The 25,087-nt window shown below is 43.4% G+C and overlaps 1 protein-coding gene across 1 annotated transcript in view; it reads left to right on the forward strand.

The window, feature by feature from the left end:
• Positions 1–25,087, forward strand: part of Tbxas1 (thromboxane A synthase 1) — a 141,792-nt gene that overhangs the window by 2,014 nt on the left and 114,691 nt on the right. The gene's annotated exons all lie outside the window — the stretch shown is intronic.

Genomic DNA, 25,087 nt, shown 5'->3' on the forward strand with positions numbered 1-25,087 from the left:
AGTCTCATGGACTTTTTTTGCCTTAGACAACTTTGAACAGTAATTCTCACATCTCAGCTTCCTCAGTAGCTAGTGAGTCACCAGTATCCAGCTAATACAATATTTTTTGTCGGTCATGGGGCTTGAACTCTGGGCCTGGGTGCTCTCCCTGAGCTCTTCAGCTCAAGGCTAGCACTCTACCACTTGAACTATAGGCTACTTCCAGCTTTTTCTGCTATGTAGTGCTGAGGAATCGAGCCCAGGGTCTCATACATGCAAAGCAAGAACTCTACCACTGAGCCACCTTCCTACCCCCCAGCTAATATACTTTTTAGTATTACTTTATTATCACTAACTCTGCTGTGATTGTGGTTCTTAAAGTTTGTTCCATCAGAGCCTTTCCAGGTGGGATTAAAGCATCAGTGTTGACTATTGTACACTTCTCTACATTTTCTTGCTGTGTTTTTCACTTCTGTAATCTGAACTCACAGCTCTGCACCAGACATACAGTATGGCCCAAATTGATGTCCGATAAGTGGATTGCATACATGGTCATTGCTCTGGTCATGGAGAGGGGCCTGTGCCCTAGCTGATAAGCTGTGGTGAATGGGTGTTTTCAATCAACTCAGAGCAGAAACACAAGGACACCACACCAGTTAGCAAAGCAGCAATATGTGTGTGTGTGTGTGTGTGTGTGTGTGTGTGTGTGTGTGTGTGTGTGTGTAATCAGTTTCTAGGCTGGATTAATAACTGGGTTCAAAGACTCAGACATTAAGATAGAGGCTCAAAACACAGGTGGTAAATGAGAAGAGAGACCTGGCTTCCATTTGTTATCACAGAAATATTTATTGACCTGTTAATGTGTGCCAGGCATGGTGGGAGGCCCTGGTTCAAGGTCAGGGAACAGGAGGATGGGTCACGTGTCCCACACATGGGGAACCATGGAGATAAGCTCAAAGGAGAGAGGTTAACGCCAGGAGGGAAGAGGCTATGGGACAGCATGGCCTCCTCCAGATAGGACGCCAGGCAGACAATGTGAAGAAGACCCCAGCTTGCATTCAGCAAGGCTTTCTATTGCTGTATCCTCTGAAGAGTGCCCACAAGGAAGGGGAAAGATGGGGCTGTCCCTGGTGTTAGGGTTCACAGACAAGGACCCCAGGGGTGTAGAGACACTCAGGGCCATGCTGTGCCCGTGGGGATTTGTGCAGGGTGGTGTGTTCTAAATGGACAGAAACAGTAGTCTTTCCTTTAAGAGTTGCATCTGGTCTCAGGACAGGTGAGATTGCAAGCAGGACAGAAGACTGTGTCTTGTCCTCTTAGCCTCTGAGCTCTTCAAGAGCAGAGGCAAAGGCTCCTCTCTCCATTTAATTCTGAACCCTGAACATCCAGGACTCAGAGACCCTCCTAGTATTTGGCTGGGGGAAGGCACATTAAGAAGTCTAGGACTTGCAATGTGGTGGTTCTGTCTCCCCTCTAGCTCCCTGACATCCTGTGCTGTGGTCGTGTTGATGGGTGCAGTATTGTGAGTGTCATGTGATACCACACGAGGTTGGCGTCCTTGCTTGGATGCCATTGTTGGGCTCTTCCTTGCCACATTGAGCTCAGGGGTGTGTCCGCAGGGAAGCTATTTCCTGTTTCCCTGCTGACAAGCCCCTTCTCAGACCAACTTTTATCCAATTCCCCACCCTCTCTATTCCTTTCAGAACACCTGGCACTTCCTTGGTGCCTAATGTTGACAAAAGGCTCATTCCAGCCCCTAATCTCCATTAGGAGATTGCTTCTTTGGCCTTCTGTTTGTCTTCTCAGATTCATACAAAACCTAACTCTCTTACCCGCTGACTCACCTCGCCCCTGAATGCTTTTGGTGTGTTTGGTGTGGGCTGATCACTGTCTGGTTTTACAATCGATGCAGGTGAACAGTTTTCACCTTGTCGACAAGAGTCCATGGCACTGACCAATAAATACTTAATAACCACTGAAAAATGAGCAAATTAAAAAGAAAAACTTAGGGGCATGGCTTAAGTAATAGAGCACCTGCTTAGCAAATTTGAGACTTGGAATTCAAACCCAAGCAAAGAAAGAAGGAAGGAAGGAAGGAAGGAAGGAAGAAAAGAAGTAGCAGGTGATTCTCCTAAAAAAAAAAAGTGGCTGATGCATTTGTGTCCCAGTGGAAAAGAGGAAGCTGTACACAGAGGAAATGAAGCATTAATATCACCCCGAGCAGTCCTGGAGGTTGCCGGAATTGATGTCTTAGTTACTGCAGGATGTCTAGAGGCAAGAGCAGGAAGAACACTTAGAGCTGGCTCCAAGTGCAGCGTTAGGGAAAGTGAGGAGCCACAGTGATCCAGCCAGGTGGCAGGTGGGTTGGCTTTGGTAGGTTGTGAGCGTCCTCAGCAACCACCAGGAATGCCATGAAAACACGTGGTGTATGACATGGTGCAGGTGACGAGAAACCTCGGATCCAGACTCCATGGCTTCTGTGTGTAGTGACGCTTCTGTATGGACAGGTCTGGGCTGTCCCTGCTGCTATCCATGCAAAGCTAGTCGGCTTCGACCCAAGACGATCCATGAATGAAGCCTCCTTTTATCTGGGTGCCTAATTGTCCTTGGTGGCATTTCCTGAGGCTAACAAGCTGTCCTGGGAGACTGGAAATTTAGGGTTCATTGTAGCTTCATGCATGACTCTCACGTCTCCCTTTCTAGCCACAGCCTTTCAGTCTTTCTGGGTCACCAGCTAGTCAGACTTTGGAAGAGGAGAGTCTTAGGCTGAGTGAAGGCGGGGAAGGAAGGACAAGGCAGAGGAGAAGAGGGAGAGCCTGTCAGAGGGGAAACCACCCAGGCAAAGGAAGCACTGGAGTTTGTAACATTTGGTAAAAGGGTATGAACAATGGGTACAGTTTAGAAACACATTGTAAATTCCACGGATAACTTCCAGTTCCTTCCGTATCTACAGAAGGATGCACATGCTCTTTCTTTCTGTGTAAAACAAAAACAAAAACAACCCCTCCTTTTTTTTTTTTTTTTGTATTTTTGTCTAGCATCTGATGGGTACTTCAGTTTAATAACTCCGTGATGAGCCTGGAGATAAAACGGAGCTTGCTTATGAAAACTAGCTCTGTGCTTCCTGTTTTAGAATATTATTTTTGTTTGTTTTCTCTCCTCTAAATAGTTATTCACAATATCCCTGTCATTCTCCTCGCTTTATTGATTTTTTTCCAGAACGAGAGTACGAGGTATGACTGTAAAGTAACGTGACTGATTATTTTAGCATACATACCAGAACTTATACAGTCAAATGAATTTTATGACCTTCAAAGGCATTTTTTCTGATAGGCTGAACCCTCACTGCAGACTCTCTACTATCACAAAATATGACCTCAAGCCTGTCCTGAGGCACGGGGTGGGGTCTACATGTCATTTCCAAAAGCTCTCAAGGCAGCAAATCCTTGTTGCGAGTGGATTGATTTTTTTTTTTAAGTCCTGATTTTGGTAAATAGGTAATTAAACCAGGTAATATTATTTGCAATCCAGAACAACATGTGATTATAAACAACAACACTTTATAGGCATTGTTGAGGTAATAGATCAGTTCTAGGAATTGTGTGGAAAAGTCACACTCATTGGAAAGATGACTTGGGGTGTGTGTGTGTGTGTGTGTGTGTGTGTGTGTGTGTGTGTGTGTGTGTGTGTGTGTGTGTGTGTGTGTGTGTGTGTGTGTGTGTGTGTGTGTGTGTGTGTGTATGTGTGTATGTTGGTCCTGGGGCCCGAATTCAGTGTCTGGGTGCTGTCCCTGAGCGTTTTTGCTCAAAGCTAGCACTCTGCCACTTGAGCCACAACTCCACTTCTGGCCTTTTGGTGGCTAATTAGAGATTGGAGTCTCACAGACTTTCCTACTTGGGCTGGCTTTGAACCATGATCCTCAGATCTCAGCCTCTTGAGTAGCTAGGATTATAGGCATGAACCACTGATGCCCAGCTTTTATACTTTTGTTTTGTATAAAAAGAAAGCAGTAGCAATATTCTCATTGCTTATAGTTATCCCTTTGCTGTCTAGGAAGGAATTCAGGCTTCTAGTAGCATCTACTCTGGGGGCAGAAATGAAGCAAGAATCTTGTTTGTTACAGAAAGAAAACAGCCATCGGATTTATGTCTGTGTCTCACTGAGCTGCTGGTGCATGCTTGGGGCATCTTTTCACTGGGAGGAAGCAGCACTTCCAGAAATAAAGCTATCGAATGACCCCTTTCCCCACCCCCAGAAGCTGCAAGGACAAACCTAATAGCTTTCACTTGCCACGGAAAATAAGTGCCCATCTTCCAGGGTGTCCTTAGCTTTGCACGGACTTTTTCTGCTAGCGGGAATGTACATCTGTGTGGGAGTAGAAGGAGACTTGGGAGAGAGGAGGCTGGGGCAGATGCTTACGCTGTTGTAGATCGGTGCTTCAGTTATGGAGAGCCAGGAACATGTGCCCTTGTGGTTCTTGGAGGATGGTGTTCCCCAGGATCCCTGGGCTTCTTTTCAGCCTGTGCAAGGTCTGCCTCTGGGCCACTCACGGGGCTGTCCCGTCCCTCTGTGTGTCTTCACAATGGTGCCTTTCGTGACAGTCACATCCCCAACAGTCCCAGAAAAATGCCTCTTCCTCCCTTTTCTCACAATATTTGAAAAAATGGCATCAGACCTTGTCAAGAGGCCAAGTAACTCCTACAGAGAGTGACTCCCATTTCCTGAACACTGCGTGTGTGTGTGTGTGCGCGCGCGCACACACACACACACACACACACAATTGTGACATTGGAAATTGGAGAACAAGGCTGAGGGAGGAGAGATAATAAAGAGTAATAGAAGGAGATGAATTTGATCAAAGGACATTAAATGCATGTATGGAAGCCTCACAGTGAAATGCCTTTAGATAATTCATTTGAGATAATTAAAAAGAAAAACAAAGAAATCTAAGACCAGCACTGAGGAAGAAGGGGATGGGACTGAACATAGGGCACAGATGTTAGCAGATGTGGTAGGTAGAGGGGGTTACTAGAGCTCACACCCTGACTCCAGCAGAAGGGAGAAGAGGCACCCAACCCCCAGCAAAGAGCCAGCCTCCTCTACCCTCTTCTATTGATCAGCAGTGGTCACAATGGAAAGCAATGGCATCTAGATTCTACCAATAGCCGTTTGTTTGTATTCCTTTCCCCCTAGGTCCTGTGTTTGATTGTCCCAACTGCAATGTGTATTTAAGCAATGATTGATTGATTTTTCCCATTTCCATTATTCAAACACAAGCTGATTGGAGGCTCTGCTAAGGAGAAGAGCTGATCAATGAGATAACCAGCATTAGTGTACCACGTTACAACTCGACTCCAAATCAAAGAGGCTTGACATTTTAGCTCACCTGCACCCTCTGATTGTCAATAAATGCACAAAGTACATTAGACTGGCGGAGAAGTTGAGGTGCCTCACGCACTGCCATATCCCACCTTCACAAATCGATAGGCCGCGGGGGCCCGGGCTGAAAGCAATGAGGAGAGAATGCAGCTGGTTGTGTTCCCAGCTTTTAACCCTCTCTGTACCCAGGGAGTGGGCAAAAACCAGTAGCCACGTCTCCTGAGAGGACGGACTGTGCAGTTGGGAAGTGTGGCATTGTAAAAATCAGCCAGGGACAGAGACATCATCGTTGTTGTTTTTTTCCCTTTGAGGTGGCCTGAGCAAGTCCCCTGTCTTGTCTGTCTGCTCATAGGGAAGAGGAGGCCAGAGGCACCCGCTCCTCAGTGTGCGGCACATTTTCTTCCTGGGCAGCACCTACTTTCAGGAACTCAGCCTTATCTCTCTCTTGTCTTTCATCCTACATCCCATCAATCCTCACTATCTTTTCTTCTCAATCTCTTCTCCTTACTATGGTGATCAAGGGCTTCCAGAACATTCTACAGATAGAACTAGCTTCCCACCACTGGCTTCTGCTCTGTGCTCCATCCTGTAGCTGCAGCCACCAGCAGTTCACTGCCCCTGTGTGTAACACGCCCTTCTGGTTGTCCTCAGGAGAAATTAAGTCCTATTGGCTTGGCTCAGACCTGGGACCCAGGTCTCAGGCCCCCCCCCCCCCCCCCCCCGCCAGCCAATCTCCAGTTACTGGTCACCTGAGCTCTTCCTGCTCAAGGCTCGGGCCCCTCACCACTGTTCCCACCATGTTCCTTCCCCTCCTCCCGCTGTTCAGGGCACATCAGAAGGTGAGTTCCCCAAGGGCAGTCCTGGGTCCCATTCAGCTCTATTTAGCCTAAATGCCTAGAGTGCTCCATACAATAGGTAATAATTTGTTCAACCAAACTGGATGGCAGAGACCCACATGTAGGACTTTGCACGACAAATACCTGGCATTTATGGGCATCCATGCTTGTTCCTTATTCTTTGTCACTGTGGATGCCAGTATAGAGAATTTCTGTTCAGTCTGGGTTGCATACCACGGCAGCCATCCTCTTCCTGCTTCCCAACTTGTGACATTATAAGGTTTCATTGAAGACTTGTGCTAGCAGCTCATGCCTGTAATCCTACCTGTTCAGGAAGCTGAGATCTGAGGATCACAGTTCAAAACCAGCCTGGGCAGAAATCTCAGAGACTTTTATCTCCAATTAACCAGTAAAAAGCTGGAAGTGAAGGTGTGGCTCCAGTATAGAGTAACAGCCTTGATCAAAAAAAAAACAAGTGAGATTGCAAGGACCTGAGTTCAAGCCCCAGTACTCCACAGACACACACACACAGACAAACAGACGCACAGACACACAGACACAGACACACACACACTTAGAATTTTGTTTTTAAAAATCAGGCTAGACTGGGCTGAAAGTTGAAGTTCATCTCTGTGCTATTGACAAAAGCACAGGTTGTGAGATCTGATCATAAATGCAACGATGGCTGAACCCATTGAAGAAACACACTGCTTTCGAGCACGTGAGCAGTTTGCCAGTTCATAACAGTGCCTTTAGAAACACCTCACTCATGGCTGCCTTTGCCTTGTCCAGAGCTTGAGCTTAGAAAGCAGTTCACTGTGTTCCAATCCTTGCTGTCCTAAAGCAGCCAGGTAAGACTCTGTGTCTCAGGATAATAGTGCGCCTGCCTTATGGCATCTGGGGAGAACTGAAGGAGCTAAATCATGGCCTGACTTGGAGCAGTGTCTGGCACAGCCAACATTCAATACACGTTAACTTTTTGTGTTCTCTGGTAACTGCAGGCAGATGCTTGTGGAGATGCTGGGTGAGTAGATCTTGGCTTTTATTTGAGCTCTTTATTGGCCAAACATCCTCATGAGTGTGAGTGGAAAGTGGGAAGGGAAAAGAGCTCCAGGTGGAACAAATGGCCTCTTGTGGCATGATCTTGAATTCCTACCACTAAATTTGACCTTGAACTACTCCAGGGACTCAGGGAATGGATTTGGCAACTAAGGAGTGTTAGGGGATGTTTGAGATGATCCCCAATAGTGTGATGGTGGTGACAGTGAGGAATGGAATCCAGAAGACAGTGGAAAAGAGCACTGAGGGTATTTCTTCTAAGAAGATTTGAGCCAGTTCCAAACCTGGCATCTTTCGCTGTGGTGATGTGGAGTTGTATGTCCCTTCCCTGTCTCCCAGAAAAACAGGATGCAGGCTTTGGGATAGGGAAACGGACACCAACATAGGTTGTTACTAGGCCATTGGTGGCAATGTTTAGTCCCGTCACTGTTTACTTCTAGGTGTTGAAAACTGAAAGATCTATTTCTTGAAAGACGCTCTATAAATGAAGCTCAACTTGATTCTGCTTTCCAGGAGTTTCTCAGAATTTCCCATGTTGAAATTTGCATCTATCATCTGATTCAAATGGGAAGAGCTCAATTCTTTGTTATTTGTTCTTTTCCCTGGTCGATAACTTGCCTTGCCCTTGCACATGATTACTTGATGTATAAATGTTGTGTAGCAAATTGGTAGATAAATTCTACCCCCTCCCTCTCTCCTCTCCTCTTCCTGCCCCACACCCCCGACTCTTTTGCCAGTCTTGGGGCTTGAACTCAAAGTCTGAACATTGTCCTGAGCTTTTTTGCTCAAGACTGGCACTCTACCACTCAAATCACAGCATCGCTTTTGGCTCTTTTGGTGATTAACTGGAGTCTCAGGGACTTTCCTGCTCAGGCTGGCTTCAAACTGCAATTCTCAGATTTCAGCTTTCTGAGTAGCTAGGATTACAGGTGTGAGCTCCTGGCTCCTGGCTAGTACTCCTGTCTTGTCTCTCATAGACCAGATTTTTTTGTATCACTCTAGTCTAAATCCTTACCTCATCATCCTTATCTGTATCAATGGAAGCATTTCTTTGTAGGCTTAATTGGTTACCAGCCAGGTGACCAATTACCTCTTCTTTGCCTGATCCATTCATTCCTTTCATTCTTCCCTTCCCAGCCAGTGGCTTTAGAGGACCCCACCTTTGCTCACTAATGTACCTCCTATGCATCCTTCAATTCTCCAGTGAGGCTTCTCCTTCATCTTCCCCTGGACAACTTATCCCAAGGCTGTTGAGAGTCCCAAGTTCTTTACTTTAAATTATTATTTTTCAATCCTTCTCTTCCCCTAAGCTTTGCTGTCTTTGACTCTGGTCTTTAGTCTCTGATATTGTGGGTACAGGTTGTAACTATTAGTTGTGTTATATGAGAAAAAAAAGTTGTGCGTCTTTGATTATAATCCAATGGACCTATTTTGCAAATGCAATAATGAAGAAGTGAAATGAATAGATATGTATTAGTCAGCTATTGTCATGTAACAAACAACCTCAAACTTATTGGCAAATGGCCATGTTTATTTTCACCATGATGTGTGGGTTGAATAGAGCAGCTCTACTCCAGGCTGAGGGTGGGGTTCAAACCTGATCTTCTGATGGAAGATCAGGAAAGCTCAGGCCCTGAAAGTTGACAGGTATGAGAGAAATACAGCCAGAAACAGAAATGTCTTTGAGGTTCCATCTTAGAAAAACCACATTCCACTGGCTAAAGTCATGTGAGCAAGCCTAATATTAATGGACTGGGGGAAAAGACTCCATTTTTGTAGCAGATGTGCTGGAGACTCACAAAGGGTGCTCATGTAGATTTGGGTACAAGGCAGGCAGGAAGAAGCAGGAGCCACAATTCCATCTGCCCCATGTCCCAAGATCACATATTTGGATTCTGAACAAAACAGAAAGAGGTCACAAATGATATGATAAAATAATACAGGTAAATAAAAACAAAAAAATCTTATAGTTAGTGAACATTGGAATTTGTTTATTTATTTATTTTTGTTGCTAGTACTAGGGCTTGAACTCCCCAGAGCCTTGTACTATTTTGGTTGTTTTGTTGTTGTTGTTCTTTGGTGTTTTTTGTTTTGCTTATGTCCGATGTTCTACTACTTGAGCCATACTTCCTGTCTGTCATTTTGCTGATTTTTTGGACACGGAGTGTCACAGACCTTTCTGCCAACCCAGCAGCTCTCAGCTTCCTGAGTAGCTAGGAACACAGGTATGAGCTACTGGCACCCAGCCTGGAATTTTTATTATAAATGAAAACAATGAATCTCTGAGAAAAGCCAGACATTAGTGGGGAAATTGCTGGCTGAGACTACTGACACCTGGGCCTTGCCTGTGGAGTGTTGAGCTATATCAGAACTCAGTGTAGGGCTCAGATTGGATCTGGGCTGAGCCTAGGAGTTTGTAGCCAAAGAATGATGGAAGGCTGGGCTCCTTGATGATGGGCTTATGCATCCTCTAAGAAGACCAAATAATTGAGTCAGACAGAGTATGGCCTGGAGGAAGGGCCTATGATATCAACTCTGGTCCGGGAAAGCAAGGCTTAGGGAAGAATGTCTGAAGTCCAGACAGCCCAAGGTAAGCTGGATGCCCAAAGTACAGTGCTCGCCATGGCCTGAAGTATAACAGCCAGGGGACACCCTTGCCAATTGCAAGCTGTATTGTTTAGGAGAAATTCATTGTTCAACTCTGGGAAGTAAATTTATGAATGCTGTTATGCCAAGCAATGTTGATGGCTGGAAACATAAATAGTTCCAGAATTATTTTAAGTGTGCTCATGGGCACTAGAGCTCTACTGGGTTATTAAGGGGCAAGGGGAGGGGGAGTAGTTGATTATTTTTCTTTCCAGAAACTACTCCTTGGGTGCTGGCTAGTGGTAGTAAGAAGGAAGGGGCTGTCCTTATATTACTAGGCCTATAGCACACACTGTATTTAACTTGGGTTTCTGAAGATTAAAAAAAAAAAAAAGATGTCACACTGCCATGCCCCTTTATCGTGCCTATGTGTACCCTTTCCTCTAGGGAGCTGCTGGGAATCAGAATAGTGTGGGGGGGAGGAATAAAAGGGGGAAGGGGATCTCTTGCTCTGTCTTGGATTGGGGGAAGCCAGCAGCCCTGTTGAGCAATGCTGGAGAGATCCACATGGAGAAGTCTGAGGAGAGTTCCATAAATGATCAGGGAAGTGGGTTCCTCAGCTTAATGGTAATTTTCTGGGAGGTCCTTATCCCAAAGACCTAGTTAATCTGCATCTAAATTCCTCCTGACATAATACATGTTTGCTGTTTGAAGTCACTGCAGGTGGGGGTGGGGTGGAAGTGCAATTTGTTATGCAGCAGTGGCTAACTAATACAGATGGTGAGATAAGAATGGCTAGGAGGGCAGGAACTAGAACAAGGGACTGGAGTAATGGTTTGATTTTGAGGCACAGGTGCAGACAATGGATAGGCCCATGGGTTGGCCATAGGAGAAGAACCAGGAGGTTCTGTGGGTCTGAGCATCTGGTACAGAATCCAGAAGGATCAGGCCATCCACAGTGATGAACAATGGGCACTGAGACTTGGCTATCTTAGACTGGAGCTATGTATTGTAAGATTTTCACTAGAGTCACAGTTGAACACTGTAGCTAAGAGATAACCAAGGGCCAGTGGGTGAACTTGCCAAGAATTAGGTCAAGACAAAAATGTGGAGATTATGGCAATAAACAAAACGCAATGGGGTCATAGATATTTTGGGGAATCACACAACACCCTTTTGTTCCTTTGACTTGCCCAAGCACTTTATGCTGTGTGCAAAGCATCAGAATTGCTTTCCTGGCCTTTACTGGGCTATTAGGCATGTCACAGAGAGACAGAGGGATGGAAATATCAGCTGGCCTAGAAGGCATAAGCTCATGGTCAGTTGGCAGAGCTTTTTTTGAAGGCCTTCTCAGGTTCCAGACAATGAAGTTTTGAGCCATCCTCAGTACCCAGGACAAATATCCAGTGTCCCCTGTACCAGAGGCTCCTGAGTACCAGTCAGCCAATGAAATGCCCTCTCTATGCTTAAGCATAGACCAAGCCTTGACTGCCGACCCAAAGCTACTCTGCTTGATGGATTTAAAGCCTGTAATGTGGCTTCTACCTAGGCACAAGATCCTTCGGCCACATGCATCTTCAGACAGAGGAGAAGGCCTGCGTACAGACTGCCCAGGACTAGGCAGGGTAGATTCTGGACAATTTGTGTTCTGCAAATGCAGAATGATAGACCACAAAGCCTGCTGGAGAGCGAATAGACTGCCGAGTTGGCAGTTGGGGTTTAAATCTCCTCTCCATTTCTTTCTTTTCATTTTTAAAACATTTTAAACTTGTTATTAAAAATGTGATGTACAGAGGGGGTTATAGATACATAAGTCAGGTAAAGAGTACGTTTTTGGGGGACAATGTCGCCCCTCCTTTGCCCTCTCCCAATCTTTTCTTTTTTTGACAGTATTGGGGTTTGAACTCGGGGCCTCATACTTGCTAGCTGCGCCCTTTCACTTGAACCATACCCCTCATCCTTTATTTGCTTTTACTTTTTTTTTTTCAGATAAAGCTTAACTTTGCCCGGGTTGACCTCAGACTTAGATCTTCCTATCTCTGCCTCCTGAGCAGCTGGAGTTACAGGCATGAGCTTCCATGCCTGGCTCAGCTTTGCATTTTGCTGCGTGACTTAATCTCTCTAAAAAATGGGAATGAAAGGAGAGATGAGGTCCTCTGTGTACAGCACTCCTTGGAGCTCTGCCTTCCCTGCACCCCCACTATGAGAAGCTGAGTACTGGTTCTGTTTATCATCCTGCATACAAAGGCAGGAGCCCTGGCTGCCCTCCCTGGGTGCTCACTGAATTGTCTATTGGGTTCAACTGAGGCACATGTCCCTCTTGCACAAGAGCATCTCAAGGGTTCTTTAAGGACTTCATAAAAACAAAGGATTAGCCACAGATGACTAAGCCGCCAGCATGGAGACAGAGCAGGTACCATAAATAGTGAATCTGGGCAGGATTAGCTTCTGACAAACAGAAACACAGTGTTCTTCACTCTTCCCTCGCAAGCAAGCATGCCCCACTGGGGATGCTGAGAAACTCTGTGAGTGGCCACGGAAAGCATCTCTGTGGGCTAGGGTGGTCGGGGGAGGAGGAACACTGATTGCAGGGGGTTGAAGAATGAGCAGGACTTGCCTGGTAAAACAACAACAATCAAAAAAAGACAATACACCAGGTGAGAGCAGAGCTGTGTGTGGCTAGGAGAGGGGGAAGCAGATTTAAGGAGGCCCTCCCTGTCCAGGATGTTTATGGACGGGCCTTGCTCTTGAACGACTCTGAGATCAAGGGCCTCTTTAAATGTGGTAACTAGTACCTTATTTGCCACCTCTTAAATCCTCACCAAAGCCCAGAGCAGAAAACAACTTGGTGGACCTAGAAACACGTAACATTGCCTGAGTCTAAAGAAGGACCAAGACCCACTGCACAAAGAATTCTGAGCAAGGTTGCAACATAGTCACCTGTGCATGTTGGCAAGTTCTGGCACTGGTGTGGAGGGCTGATTGGTGGAGGCTGGAGACCAGGTGCTGGGCATTGGTAGTGCTTATTCCCATGGGGAGAACGATGGCTGGAGCAGGGCAGTGGCAGCTGGCAGGAAGTGGGAAGCAGTCACTCGGGCACAATGACAGTACTCGGTCCCTGACTGCAGATGAGAATTGAAATAGTGTCTGGCGATTCTCAGAAGCCAAGCCTGGCACAGTGGAAGTGTGAGGCCCACGGGGAAGCCTCTAGAGCTAACTTCCTGAGACCAGACACCTGCCCACAGAGCTGAGGGTCCACGAAGCCCCCCAGACCCCCTTCTGTCAGTTTCGGCTGAGTTGGATTCCCTGTCTTGCACTTGAGAAAATTGCAAAATACCCATTGGAGGTGTATTTCCCACCATTTCTATCCAAAGAAAAAGATTAAAAAAAAAAAAAAAAAAGCAAAGCTGAGCTCTTGAAGCATTAATTAAAGCACCATGATTTCTTTCTTTTTTTTTTTTTTTTTAAAGCAGGGCTACTACCTCATCTGGGATCATTGGTAAAGCACAGAGCCTTTGTTATCCTTGACAAAGTGATTAATTCAGACTCCAGGTGAATTCAATAGCTTTTGATGTGCTAAGATTCCCCAATGAGGACAACATCATCAATTACTTAAACAAGCCACTACTGTGAGAGTGAGAGCTGGGTTTGCCATGAGGCCCAGCCAGCGAACTGCCAGTTGGAGAGACGTGGGTGGGGGTCTGGGGGTGGGGCTCAGCACTCACCTGTGCTTGGGGGAACAAGAGTCCTTTGGATGGTTTCGTGGCAGTGCTGCTGCTGGTCTGGGGGACGGCATCAGTGGTTTTAGGACTATATCCCTAACACTAGGCCCCTGCCTGTGGCCTCATTGCCTTGGCCCCTAAGTGGGCAGAATTGCAGAACTGCGTGCTGGAGACAGAGAGGTGAGTTCAAAGCTGATGGAAACAAATGCTCCCATCCGAAGACAAGGTAGGGGGTATCATGGGCTACTTCCTGTCTGGGCCTCCTGTTTCCAGATTCCTAAGCTGCCTAGCACACAAGGCAACTTCAAAGGATTTAAATGTATTTTAATATGTTTCTATTTATGCCTTGAATGAGTCCCTTATTCTTCTCCCTCCCACCCTGGCTTTGGACAAAAGTTTTCTGTTGCATCTATCTATTCCATTATATTTTCTAGTGGGAAATTCAGTCAAAGAACCAATACCACCCACCCCAGAAGTAGTTCAAAACTATTAGCCGTGTCACTGGTTTGATGACATCGCTCAATTGCTTTGTTCTAGTTTCAAAGCAGAAACAAAGGCTGCATGTGCCCTCACATGCTTAGTCATTCTCCTGTAATTGTCACTGGGATGAAAGGCCAAGATTGTCCCAGGTCCCTTCCAGGGACCAGCTGGGATCAAAGTGGAGTCAGGCTTGACTCTCAGCAATCCCTTCTTAGCCTCTAGTTCTACCCATATTCCCTTTGCCACCATAGGCCTAGAGCACATTGCCTGGGTTTTTCTGACAGAGCTGAGTTTTCTTGGGGCTGGAACAGGCATTTAAGGACACACATTCTAAAGTCTCTTCCTGTGGCTTTATACTCCTGTCCTCTGTGCCCACAGGGCGTGTCCTGTGACTCATCTGGTGGGCCTTGGCTTTTTCCAGCACCTTCTCTTAATAAGGTTCAATGATGTAATGAGAATCATGGTTGTTGGACAGCTTCGACATTACTTTCCTGGGTTTCGTGGCTTTCTGAGGGAGGAGTCCTCTTGGAGGGCTCTGGGTTTTGGTTTGGGTTGGTTTCCACACTCGCTTTGGTGAGAAACAAGAATATAAGGACTATTTTCTGCAGATGACGATTGAAATATAGTCTGGCGATTCTCAGAGGCCAAGCCCGGGTCAGGGGAAAGTGTGAGGCCCTCTGGAGCTGATTTCCTAAGACCAGGCACCTGCCCACAGAGCTGAGGCTCCACTAAGGACTATTTTCTATCTTTCCAGGCTCAGCAATAGTCAGAAGCATCATCAAAATAGGAGTGGGATAGGCCGGATCAGAATATTCTTCAAGGACCTGAATAACAGTGCTTAAAGCACTGTTTGCTATTGCCTGTTGTCTGTTCAGTGCTCTAAGCTGTAAGTGCCACAGGCCAGGCATGGCTGTCATGATCCACTGGGCATCTTGCAGCCTGGTACCCAGCACCAGGCTGGCTGGGCAGACTCTCTCAGAGAATGTGGGCCAGTGATTTCTCCATTTCCCCATGCTGATTCACATGAGAACTTTCTTCTTGTCACTTTTCTCCTATGTGCTGGTAAACTCTGTGTCTTAGTTTGGAAAAAAAATCTATTGCCAAGTACAGACTGGTTTTCTGTATTTCTGAGACTGTGAATACAGAGCCTGTGGGTCATTTGGTCCAATCTACCACATGCACTCTGGGAAAGGACTGAGATTACCTTCTCTGGCCATAGCCATATAAATAAGCAGATCTCATTTGACATGGTGGCTTGCTTGGACCAACCTGGAGAGTTCCATCTTCCCTGTAGTAGGGGTGGACAAAGATGGCAAGTGAAATCATTGGAGGTTGCGAAGACTGAATCATCCATTATAAAGAATTATTTTACCTTTTCAGTAATTCTAAGGATTCAACTCAGGGAATCATGTACCAGCACCTGGCAGCATCAGTTTGTTGGGATTTTTGTGTGTGTTTTTTAAAAACATTCTTGTGGTTGAATTATGCATTATCAAACATGATATCATAAGTTAATTATCTAATTTCTCACAATGGCGATGCATTATATTTTTTATATTACTATAAACTCATAGATTTAAATGCATCTAACATGTTTTGGTCTATAGCATTATTACTTGATTAAATTGTCCATCCAAGACATGCCCATATTCTGATGGCTGAACTCAAGGTGTCCACAGGGCAGGCTCTGGGGAGGATCTGTCCTTTGCCTGGTTGGTGTGTGGCCACATCACCCCAATCTGTTTCGAGTCTTCACTTTGCCTGAAGGAAATGGGGTGAGGATGTACAAATCTCCAACTTGTAGGGATGTCATAATATGGGCAATTGTACAATCTATGAACTCACCAAGATTCCTGGCTCAAACCATGAGCAAACAGGTTGCAATGGTGACAATTTGGAGTTGGCTTAAGGCACCACCAATTTAGAAAAGAACTCCAAATAAGGCTTCACATTTAAATATTGAAAAAAATTTAAAAATTGAGGAAACCTTTAAGTGTTGATATTTAAAGTTTAAAATGCCTAGAAGACATGAAAAAGGTGCAGTTACAAAAACAAACAACAAAAAAAGAAAAGGTGTGATATGTTGAAAGATGAAAAAAAAGGATTGAAGCTCAGTGGAGACAATGGAGCGGTTGGCTAGAGTCAAAAGAGGCTGCTTTCTCTTTCATGATCAAAGACTGGAAGATTTGTTTGCATCCTGATAGGAGTGATCAAGTGTGAAAAAAGAGATCAATGAAAGTGAAGGAAAAAATAAGAGTATCAGATATATATATATATATATATATATATATATATATATATCAGATATATAGATATACAGACAAGAGAGAAAAGGAACGAAAGTGAATGGACTCCTATCCTGGTCATCAGCTCAGCAGTTTGTATTATTATTCCAGGTAACTGGTTCGCAGTACCCTGCCTATATTCTCAGCATATTCTCTCTGTGTTCTCTTGTCATAACCTAGCCTAGCCTAGAAGATAGAACAGGAAGGAACAGGTTAGTGGAGACTGTAGATAAGAGACCCTGTTTGAAATGCGGCTGATCTGGTTTCAACTCTAGCTCAATCATTAGTAGCACTTGAACCTTCTCTTTAAGCTTTAATTTCCTAATCAGCACATGATTTGTATCTCTGCCTTCATATAGTTGGTGTATCATAAGAGAGAGTATATAAAAAAAGCTTACTATATATATATATATATATATACACGTGTGTATATATATGTGTGTGTATATATATGCGTATATATATGCGTATATATATGCGTATATATATATATATATATATATATATATATATATATGATAGAATTCTATGCCTCCATCAGAAAGAATGACATTGCCCCATTTGTTAGGAAATGGAAAGACTTGGAAAAAATTATATTAAGTGAAGTAAGCCAGGCCCAAAGAAATAAAGGTGCCATGGTTTCCCTAATTTGCAATAACTAGTATATGTCTAGGACAAGCAGAAAAGGTCAAAAGCTATGTGCATATGACCTTATAAGATGATGATAAGTGAAATGAACCCCAAGATAGGGACACAAGTGGTTTTATCTTTCTTGCTGTTGTTTTTAATGTATTTATAATGTACTATGTGATTTTTTTGTTTCTTTTGTATGTTCTTACCCCATGTTATAACCCCTGTTTCACTGTATTTCATTCCAGTGCCCTGTGTCTTGTATATACATTTTTCTAATTTGGGGAGGGAAAGGGAAATAACAAAAAGCTGAAATAAGGATACAGGTTGACTCACTGTAACAATGAGATGTACAAGACACTATGTTGAAAATGAACTTTACAACTTCGGGGAGGGGCGGGGAGGAGGGAGGATTTGAGGAATTGGGGAGGGAAGGATGGTAGGGGAAAAACAAAGGAGGGGGTAATAGTGCTTGATAGAAACGTACTCATTACCTTACCCATGTAACTGTAACCCTTCTGTACAGTATTTTTACAATAAAAATATATATTAAAAATGCTTACCATAGTGACTGGGACATAGGAAACAATATTACTTGCTATAAATTATAATGACAGCAATGATTACATAATTCATATGTCATTACCAATATATAATATTTCTTATGTTGTGGCAAAATTGTTTTTAGGCTAATGGCTGCAATGATTACATTTTCATGGAAATTACAGTAGTGAAGAAAGAATTCATGTAAGCCAGCTACTTAAATATTTATTTAGTAGTCCTCATTGTTTTTCTAAAGTAGTAAAGATCATAAGCAGTTCACTTTTCTGAACCTTTGGGGACAAATTATAATGAGTGCTACTAAATCTTTTGTATATGGCTGTATAGAACTAAGTATGTGTTTTTCTGTGATTTCTTGTATGTATCTTTTAAAAAAATTTTTCATTTTATTGTCAATGTGATGTACAGAGGGGTTACAGTTATATACATAAGGTAGTGAGTACATTTCTTGTTGAACTTGTTACCCCCTCCCTCTTGTGTGCATCTTATAAAACATTTTATACAAAGAAATCTACTATTAGAATACAACTCTCATATGATGAAAACAGTGCATTTTAAAATGAGTGGAATGCAACTAAAGAAATACTTAGCAATTTATAGCTTTAAGTGTATTCATTTAAAATAAGCTAAATTTTTAAAAAGCTAAAAGAAAGGAAGAGAAAGTACCCACCAAAAAAATAAAAAGATACTATAATCAAAGCATGAACATAAAATAATTAAATAGAAAACAGAACTTAGATTGATCAACATAAAATCTAGTACTTGACAAGACTAAAAACCTAGACAAGGGGCTGGGAAGGTGGCTCAGTGGTAGAGCGCTTGCCTTGCACACCTGAGGCCTTGGGTTTGATTCCTCAGCACCACATAAGCAAAAAGAAAAAAGCCGGAAGTGGCGCTGTGGCTCAAATGGTAGAGCGCTATCCTTGAGCTAAAGAGCTGAGGGACAGTGCCCAGGCCTAGAGTTCGGGCCCCACAACTGGACCCCCCCCCAAAAAAAAAACCCTAGACAAAGCTATACAAAACTAATCAAGAAAGAAAAACTTTTCCAAGCAAACTAAAAATAGAAGGAAATACCATTACTTCAACCAAAAACTATTAAAAATTCACAGCAAAAGCTCACAGTTAATCTTAAAATATTAGATATATTCCTATAGATTCAGAAAGAAGAAGATGCTAATTCTTACTACTTCTCTCTAACATTGAATTAGAAACCCTAGCCATTGTAATAAGACAAGACAATGAAAGGGAGGCAAAAGGCTTAAAAAGAAAGACAACAAATTGATATTATTTGCATGAAATGTAATTGTCAACACAGGCAATCAAATAAACTCCACCTGCGAACCAGAGGAACTAATAAAGTTTAGAAGGATCACTGTGTACAAGTTTGGCATTAAAAATGGTATGTCTACAGATGAGAAATTCCAGTAATAAATATATGTAAATATATTCATTCATGCTTTTCTATGCATAAAATTATTGTTACCAAAGGACAGAGAGAAGAGAATCACTAGAGAGGTATACCACCTTCAGAGATGAGAAGAATCAAGTGTTACAATCTGTTGGCATTCTTAAAATTAATGTATACATATAATTCCAATTCCAATAAAAGTCCAAACAGGATTTTTAAAAAGTCAACAAATTAATTCATTTCAAAATTAGAAACAAGAAAATAAGATATGAAGAAGATATTTTAGAATTGTAATAATTAAAATATTCAGGCACTGGCATAAATTAGACAAGAGGGACCCAGGTACCAATACTGCCAAGAGTATGGTGGAGATGGCAGTATAAATTTGTGAGGAGAAAGGGCCAGGGCAGCATCTTCACCAACCCTATAGTGGGCAGGATTATTTTATCAGGGTCTCCATGAAATATCAGTCCTACGGAGCCACCTCTTGTGGCAAAATCTGGCTTATGCTCCCTTCTGATGATTGATGTGTCTTTGCAGCCTCCTGGGCTCTGAAAGATGCCAGATCCTGATTCCTGGGGAACAAACCACTCACCATTATAAATTAGTAAACAAACATTATTATTTTCCCATTGAATCTTGGGAGGTAATCTAACTCCTATGGACACATGAGCAAGAGTGAAGGAAGGTTCCCAGCCTTAAGGACCAGCTGAAGACAGGTCTCCAGGGAGTGGAAAGCAGAGGGAACTTTCTGGGCATGTCAAGACACACCCACGGTGCTGAAATGGGAACTGAGCAGGCCTCACAAACTCTGCATTTCACAATTTCCCCACAGAAAATTGAGGCATAACTGAAGCTGCTGTAGTTGGGGGTGCAATGGGACAAGGAAAGAAAGAAAATGGAATCCAATCAAAGTCAGCCACTCAAGTTGGCGTTGGTAATTTTCTAAATGAATGAAAACAGTTCAGAATTGGCCAGCTGGTTGTCTTTGTGCTCCTCCTTTCCCTTCCCTTCCCCTCTTTCTCTCCTGCCTCCCCTTCCTCTCCTCTCACTTGGCCTCTCCCCCGTCCTTCTCCTTCTCCCCTCCTTTTTCCTCGCTCTCTCCCTTCCCCTATGTTCTCCTCTTCCTTTCCCTCTCCCCTTCCTCCTCACTTGTCCTGTGCTTCTTCTCCCCTTCTCCTTCTCCCTCTCCACCCCTTTTCCTCTCTCTCTCCCTCTCCCTCTTAGTAGTCATGTGCTTTATCACTTGAATCCTTTTAGTTGATCAGATAGGGTCTCACAATACAGATGTGCAACACTTCACCCAGTCCCCAAGTGAATTCTTTATACACAGCTATTATTCTGCCTGACACCTAGATAAACAATTGTTAAGAGTTAGACAAAGCAGGGGGAGAGGAAGAATAGAGAATAAAGTAGGGAGAGGAAGAGGAGGAAAGGAAGAAAGGAAAAAGAATTTCAACATTGGGGAAGTTTTTTTTTTTAATGCTGAAGAAGGTATAGCAAAACATATTCTTTTTCCTGAGTAATGAAAGAAATGCAGAAATCAAGATATATTGATCCACCAAATTAGGGAAAAATAACCTTACAAGACTGATGAAATAAGTATGAGACAGTGGGACTAAACAGGGAAAACTCTGTAAAGTATTTGGCATTGTGTACCTATGCTTAAAATAGTGACGTGAATTTCAGGTGTGTCTGTGAAAGTAATATATAGCCGTGAATCATATCCATGATAATTAATATAGAGAAATAAAACTAGAAAAATTATGGAGTATATAGTCTCAAATGTATACAATACACAGAAAAACTAACCAGAAAGACTCGGGGAAAGTAGACTATACTTTCGCCTTGAGAGTCTAGCTTTCTTGCCCCAAGGTCTGTCTCATGCTTCAAGATTTACTTTCTGGAGAGCCAGTAAACCTCATCTTCTGCTCCCAACCCCCTATCAAAACCTTTTGAACACACAATAGTTTAACACTCCCTGATGATGCTTCCACGGTGCCCACCACTCTCTATAGAATGACAGTGGGTTGCTCTTCTCTGAAGGGCAGGGTAGATGTGTTGCTGGCATCCTTTGCTTCACCTGGTCTGGGAGCCTCACAACTGTTACTCCAGGAGCAGCTCTTTATTCCAAGAGTACTTTCCACTTCAAAGACATCAACTACCTCTGGAACTTCCTAAAGCAGCTAACCATGGAGAAATTATTTGCTAGTAATCATGAACATGGAATGAATGAACCTAGGAGCTGGCTGCACTCAGACACATACTAGAGGACAGACCAATTCCTCTAAGGCTGCGTAAGACATGCTGTGAGGATAATCCTGTAGGACAAGCTAGTCTTGGAATGCTTCTTTTGCTCCAAATGTCAATCCATTTGGGCCTCTTTTATGATTCTTCAACATATCCCCAATTTATTCTGAGTGGCTACTTTGATTAAACAACATACTACATACCTATGTGAGATCAAAATAGGGCATTTGTCCTGAGGAAACTGAAATATTGCGAACATTCCCAGCTTTACCATTTGAGCCTTGTGTTGAAGATGGTGCATATGGTTTAATTTATTATGAGAAGGGACAGAATAAGTATCACCATCGGCGTGGCAGGATTTATCTCCTCTAGCATTTAATGACTGCCTTCACTGTGAAAATAAAACCAAAGAATGCTCTCTGAAGCTATATCTGCTTTTTGTTGTCATATTCCAACTTCAGTATCCTTAATGTAAACAATGACAGATGTCCATAATCATAATTGTAGGATTCATTTGCATTAATTCCTGTCAAAGGAAAGCTGTTCTAAATATCACACCATGCTGATCGAGGATGATTGTACATTACCTGCTTTTCCCAGTTGCATCCCACACCACCTGTACATTTTTGGATGACAACGAACTTAGTGACATAAAAGAGAAACTCGTTTTACAATGGTGATTTTTAAAGTAACAGGAGGAAAAAACATTAAGGTTTTTCACTGACTCTCTAAAACTCAATCATGAGTATCCCTGGGATCAGTTTCCAGACGTGTCTGGAAAGCCAAGAAATCTAGGTGTCAGCAAGGCCATACATACCCCGATCCTGTTCCTTCCTTGGCTTCCCCTATTTGGTTGCAGGCAGTTATTCCTCTTGCTGCCTTCGTAGTCGCTTGGTGTCCTCCGTGTGTCTTGTCTTCTCCAGAGCATCTTCTTAGAAAGACCTTTGCCACTGCATTAGACATATGCTCTACTTCCATATGACTTCATCTTAGCTAATTACATCTGCAACAACCCTATTTCTGAATAAGATGGTCATTCTGAAGTTCCTGAGGGTTAGATTTTGAAGTTGTCTTTTAAAAAATTATTGTTATTAAAAGGTGATGTACAGAAGGTTACAGTTATATAAATCAGGTAAAGAGTATATTTCTTTTTGGACAATGTCGCTCCTTCCTTCACTCTCTCCCAGTTTTTTCCCTCCCATCCCTACCCATGTGTTGTATAGTTGGTTTTTGACACAGTGTCTAGTGAGTACCACTGCTACCTTTGTTTACCATTGGTCCCTTCATTCCCAAAGACAGATAATAAACAAGCAAGACAAAAAGAAGAGAAAACAAAAGCAGCAAAAAAAAAACCCTCTTGTTTCCATTTCCTAGAGTTCAGGCATTGTGCCTTTAGGTTCCTTTCCTAAGAGTATCAAATGATCATTTTGAACTTACCAACCCATCACAGGTAGAGTCCATGAATTTGGAGTTAAGAACCTGAATCCAAAGAACATGAAACAAGGGGGCAGGGACGGAAGTGGGAATGAGACTAAGCAAACTTACTGTGCAGGTTGCCTGTAATCCTGGTGTGGAGGATCTTCCCCCGCAGGTTTGGGTGGTGAGACTCTGGTGACTGGCAATGATACTTGGCCAATTCCTAGCAGAAGACACTCACATTGTGCCCTGAAATCTGTGGTTAGGCCCAGGACATTCTCTGCTGTTGCCATATGTTTGGGGGAAAAAAAAGATGTCTGAATTTTGTGCAGAGACACATGGGCAGTGTTCTTGTAAGTGGAGTTACATAATTAGGGCATGGGCTTGCATAATAATTAGCATGTATAATTAGGCACAGACGTCTTGTCCTTTAATTAGACAATCAAGACATCTAATTACAAAAATTAAGATGTAATTACGTGGCTCAAGATCTTCATATTTCTCTTTTACTCTATCCGAGGTTCCATTTAGAAAATAATTCACAGAAACTGATGGGAAAAATATACCTAGACTCCTGGTTTGAGGTTGTTAGAGAGGTGGTAAGGGAGATGCTGTAAGTCTTCTTTGATCCCTCTCATTGGGTATAAGGACCATCGTTTAAAATACCATCACCTACTTGAAAGAGTAACTTTTGCCCACTGTGCTGGTGCACATGTGCGTGGAGAGGAACGTTGGCATGACTAATCCGCATCATTCACAGGAGGCTGTGCTGTGGTTTGTAATGGCACTTGAACTTGGACTTCAGTGTGATGTCCTGGGAATTCATTCCATCCTAACAATGTCCCCAGATGATGGAACTCTTGGTGGTTCTGGCAGAGGAGTCTGCTTCCCGCTTCTGTCTTGTTTGATTCTCTCCTATGGCCTCTGCAAATGGAGACCCATTGCCTAGAAGAATACAAACCCACACCCACGCTGTCTTGCCCTTGGTCTGAATGTTTAATAATGTGCAGAAATGTCCCTATATTGTAAGTGCTGCTTCTTAGACTGCAGGTAATAAATGAGTGATTCTTACCACTGAGTTTTGTGGAGTTCTGGTTCCCTTTAGAAACCAGTCTGTGGAGTTCTCTGTTGTTTTTCCCAGTCTCTAAATTGTGCTTTGGCTGATCTCTGCATGATGCTAAACACTCAGTTTGACTCATTAATTTTTCTGAACTAACTGAACTTTTGACCTAATTGGCTGGCTGGTTAGGGATCAGGGCCATATGGCCATGGTTTTCTAAGCCAGGCTTTAACTCCTGTTATTCTTCTCTTCCCATAAACTGCTGAAATATCCTAGTAATTCCAATGTTTTGACAGCCATACTGTATTGCTGCTTTCTCTTGGAAAGTGGCACGGAAGTCTGTCAGACCACACTTCCTGGTTTTTGATTAAGAAAGTCTGCTTCTCATATGGTTGCAAGCTGGGGGAGGGGGGATCGGGGGAAGGACTAACAGAGGTTGGTGATATTGTCTGGTCTGCTCTCCAAGGTGTGCTTCCATCTCCTTATTTAATTTTTTTGGTTGTTTATGGGGCTTGAACTCAGGGCTTGGGCACTGTCCTTGAGCTTTTCTGTTCAAGGCTAGTACTCTATCACTTTGAGCTGTAGCTCTACCTCCTGTTTTCTGGTGGTTAATTGGAGATAAGAGTCTCACAGACTTTCCTGCCCAGTCTGGCTCGAACCACAGTCCTCAGATCTCAGCCTCCTAGTATTATAGGCATGAGCCACCAGTGCCAGGCTCTGTCTCCTTCTCTAGTATTTAATTATTTTCTATGGAAAACAATTTTCAGTTCATCACTGAGCCTTCTAAGCAATTGCTCATGATAGAGGCAAATCTGAGCTGGGATGAGATATGTTTGTGAAGATCATGATGGGCTTCTGGGTGTGGGGAGAGGCAGTTAAGCTACTTCATCCCTAAGGCATCTCCCAACTCTGAGGTTTTCAGATCACTGGTCTCTGGCTCATCACTCAGGAATTTCTGACTGAGTTATTCTTTTGGTTACTCTTGTTGTACACCACAACGACTCTCCCTAGACTCCTGGTTTGAGGTTGTTAGAGAGGTGGTAAGGGAGATGCTGTAAGTCTTCTTTGATCCCTCTCATTGGGTATAAGGACCATCATTTAAAATACCATCACCTACTTGAAAGAGTAACTTTTGCCCACTGTGCTGGTGCACATGTGCGTGGAGAGGAACGTTGGCATGACTAATCCGCATCATTCACAGGAGGCTGTGCTGTGGTTTGTAATGGCACTTGAACTTGGACTTCAGTGTGATGTCCTTAAGTCTTCTTTGATCCCTCTCATTGGGTATAAGGACCATCATTTAAAATACCATACAAATCGTGTTCACTGGGAATTACTCTTCTATCTTTACTCTATACTTCCAGTGAATTCAACTCTTCCGGTTCCTAATAGGGCCAAGACATGAACAGAATCTTCAGTTTCCTTTTTGTTGTTGG

The sequence above is a fragment of the Dipodomys merriami genome, unplaced genomic scaffold (genome assembly GCF_024711535.1).
Source record: "Dipodomys merriami isolate MVZ:Mamm:240054 unplaced genomic scaffold, mDipMer1.0.p SCAF_5, whole genome shotgun sequence".
Classification (NCBI taxonomy): domain Eukaryota; kingdom Metazoa; phylum Chordata; class Mammalia; order Rodentia; family Heteromyidae; genus Dipodomys; species Dipodomys merriami.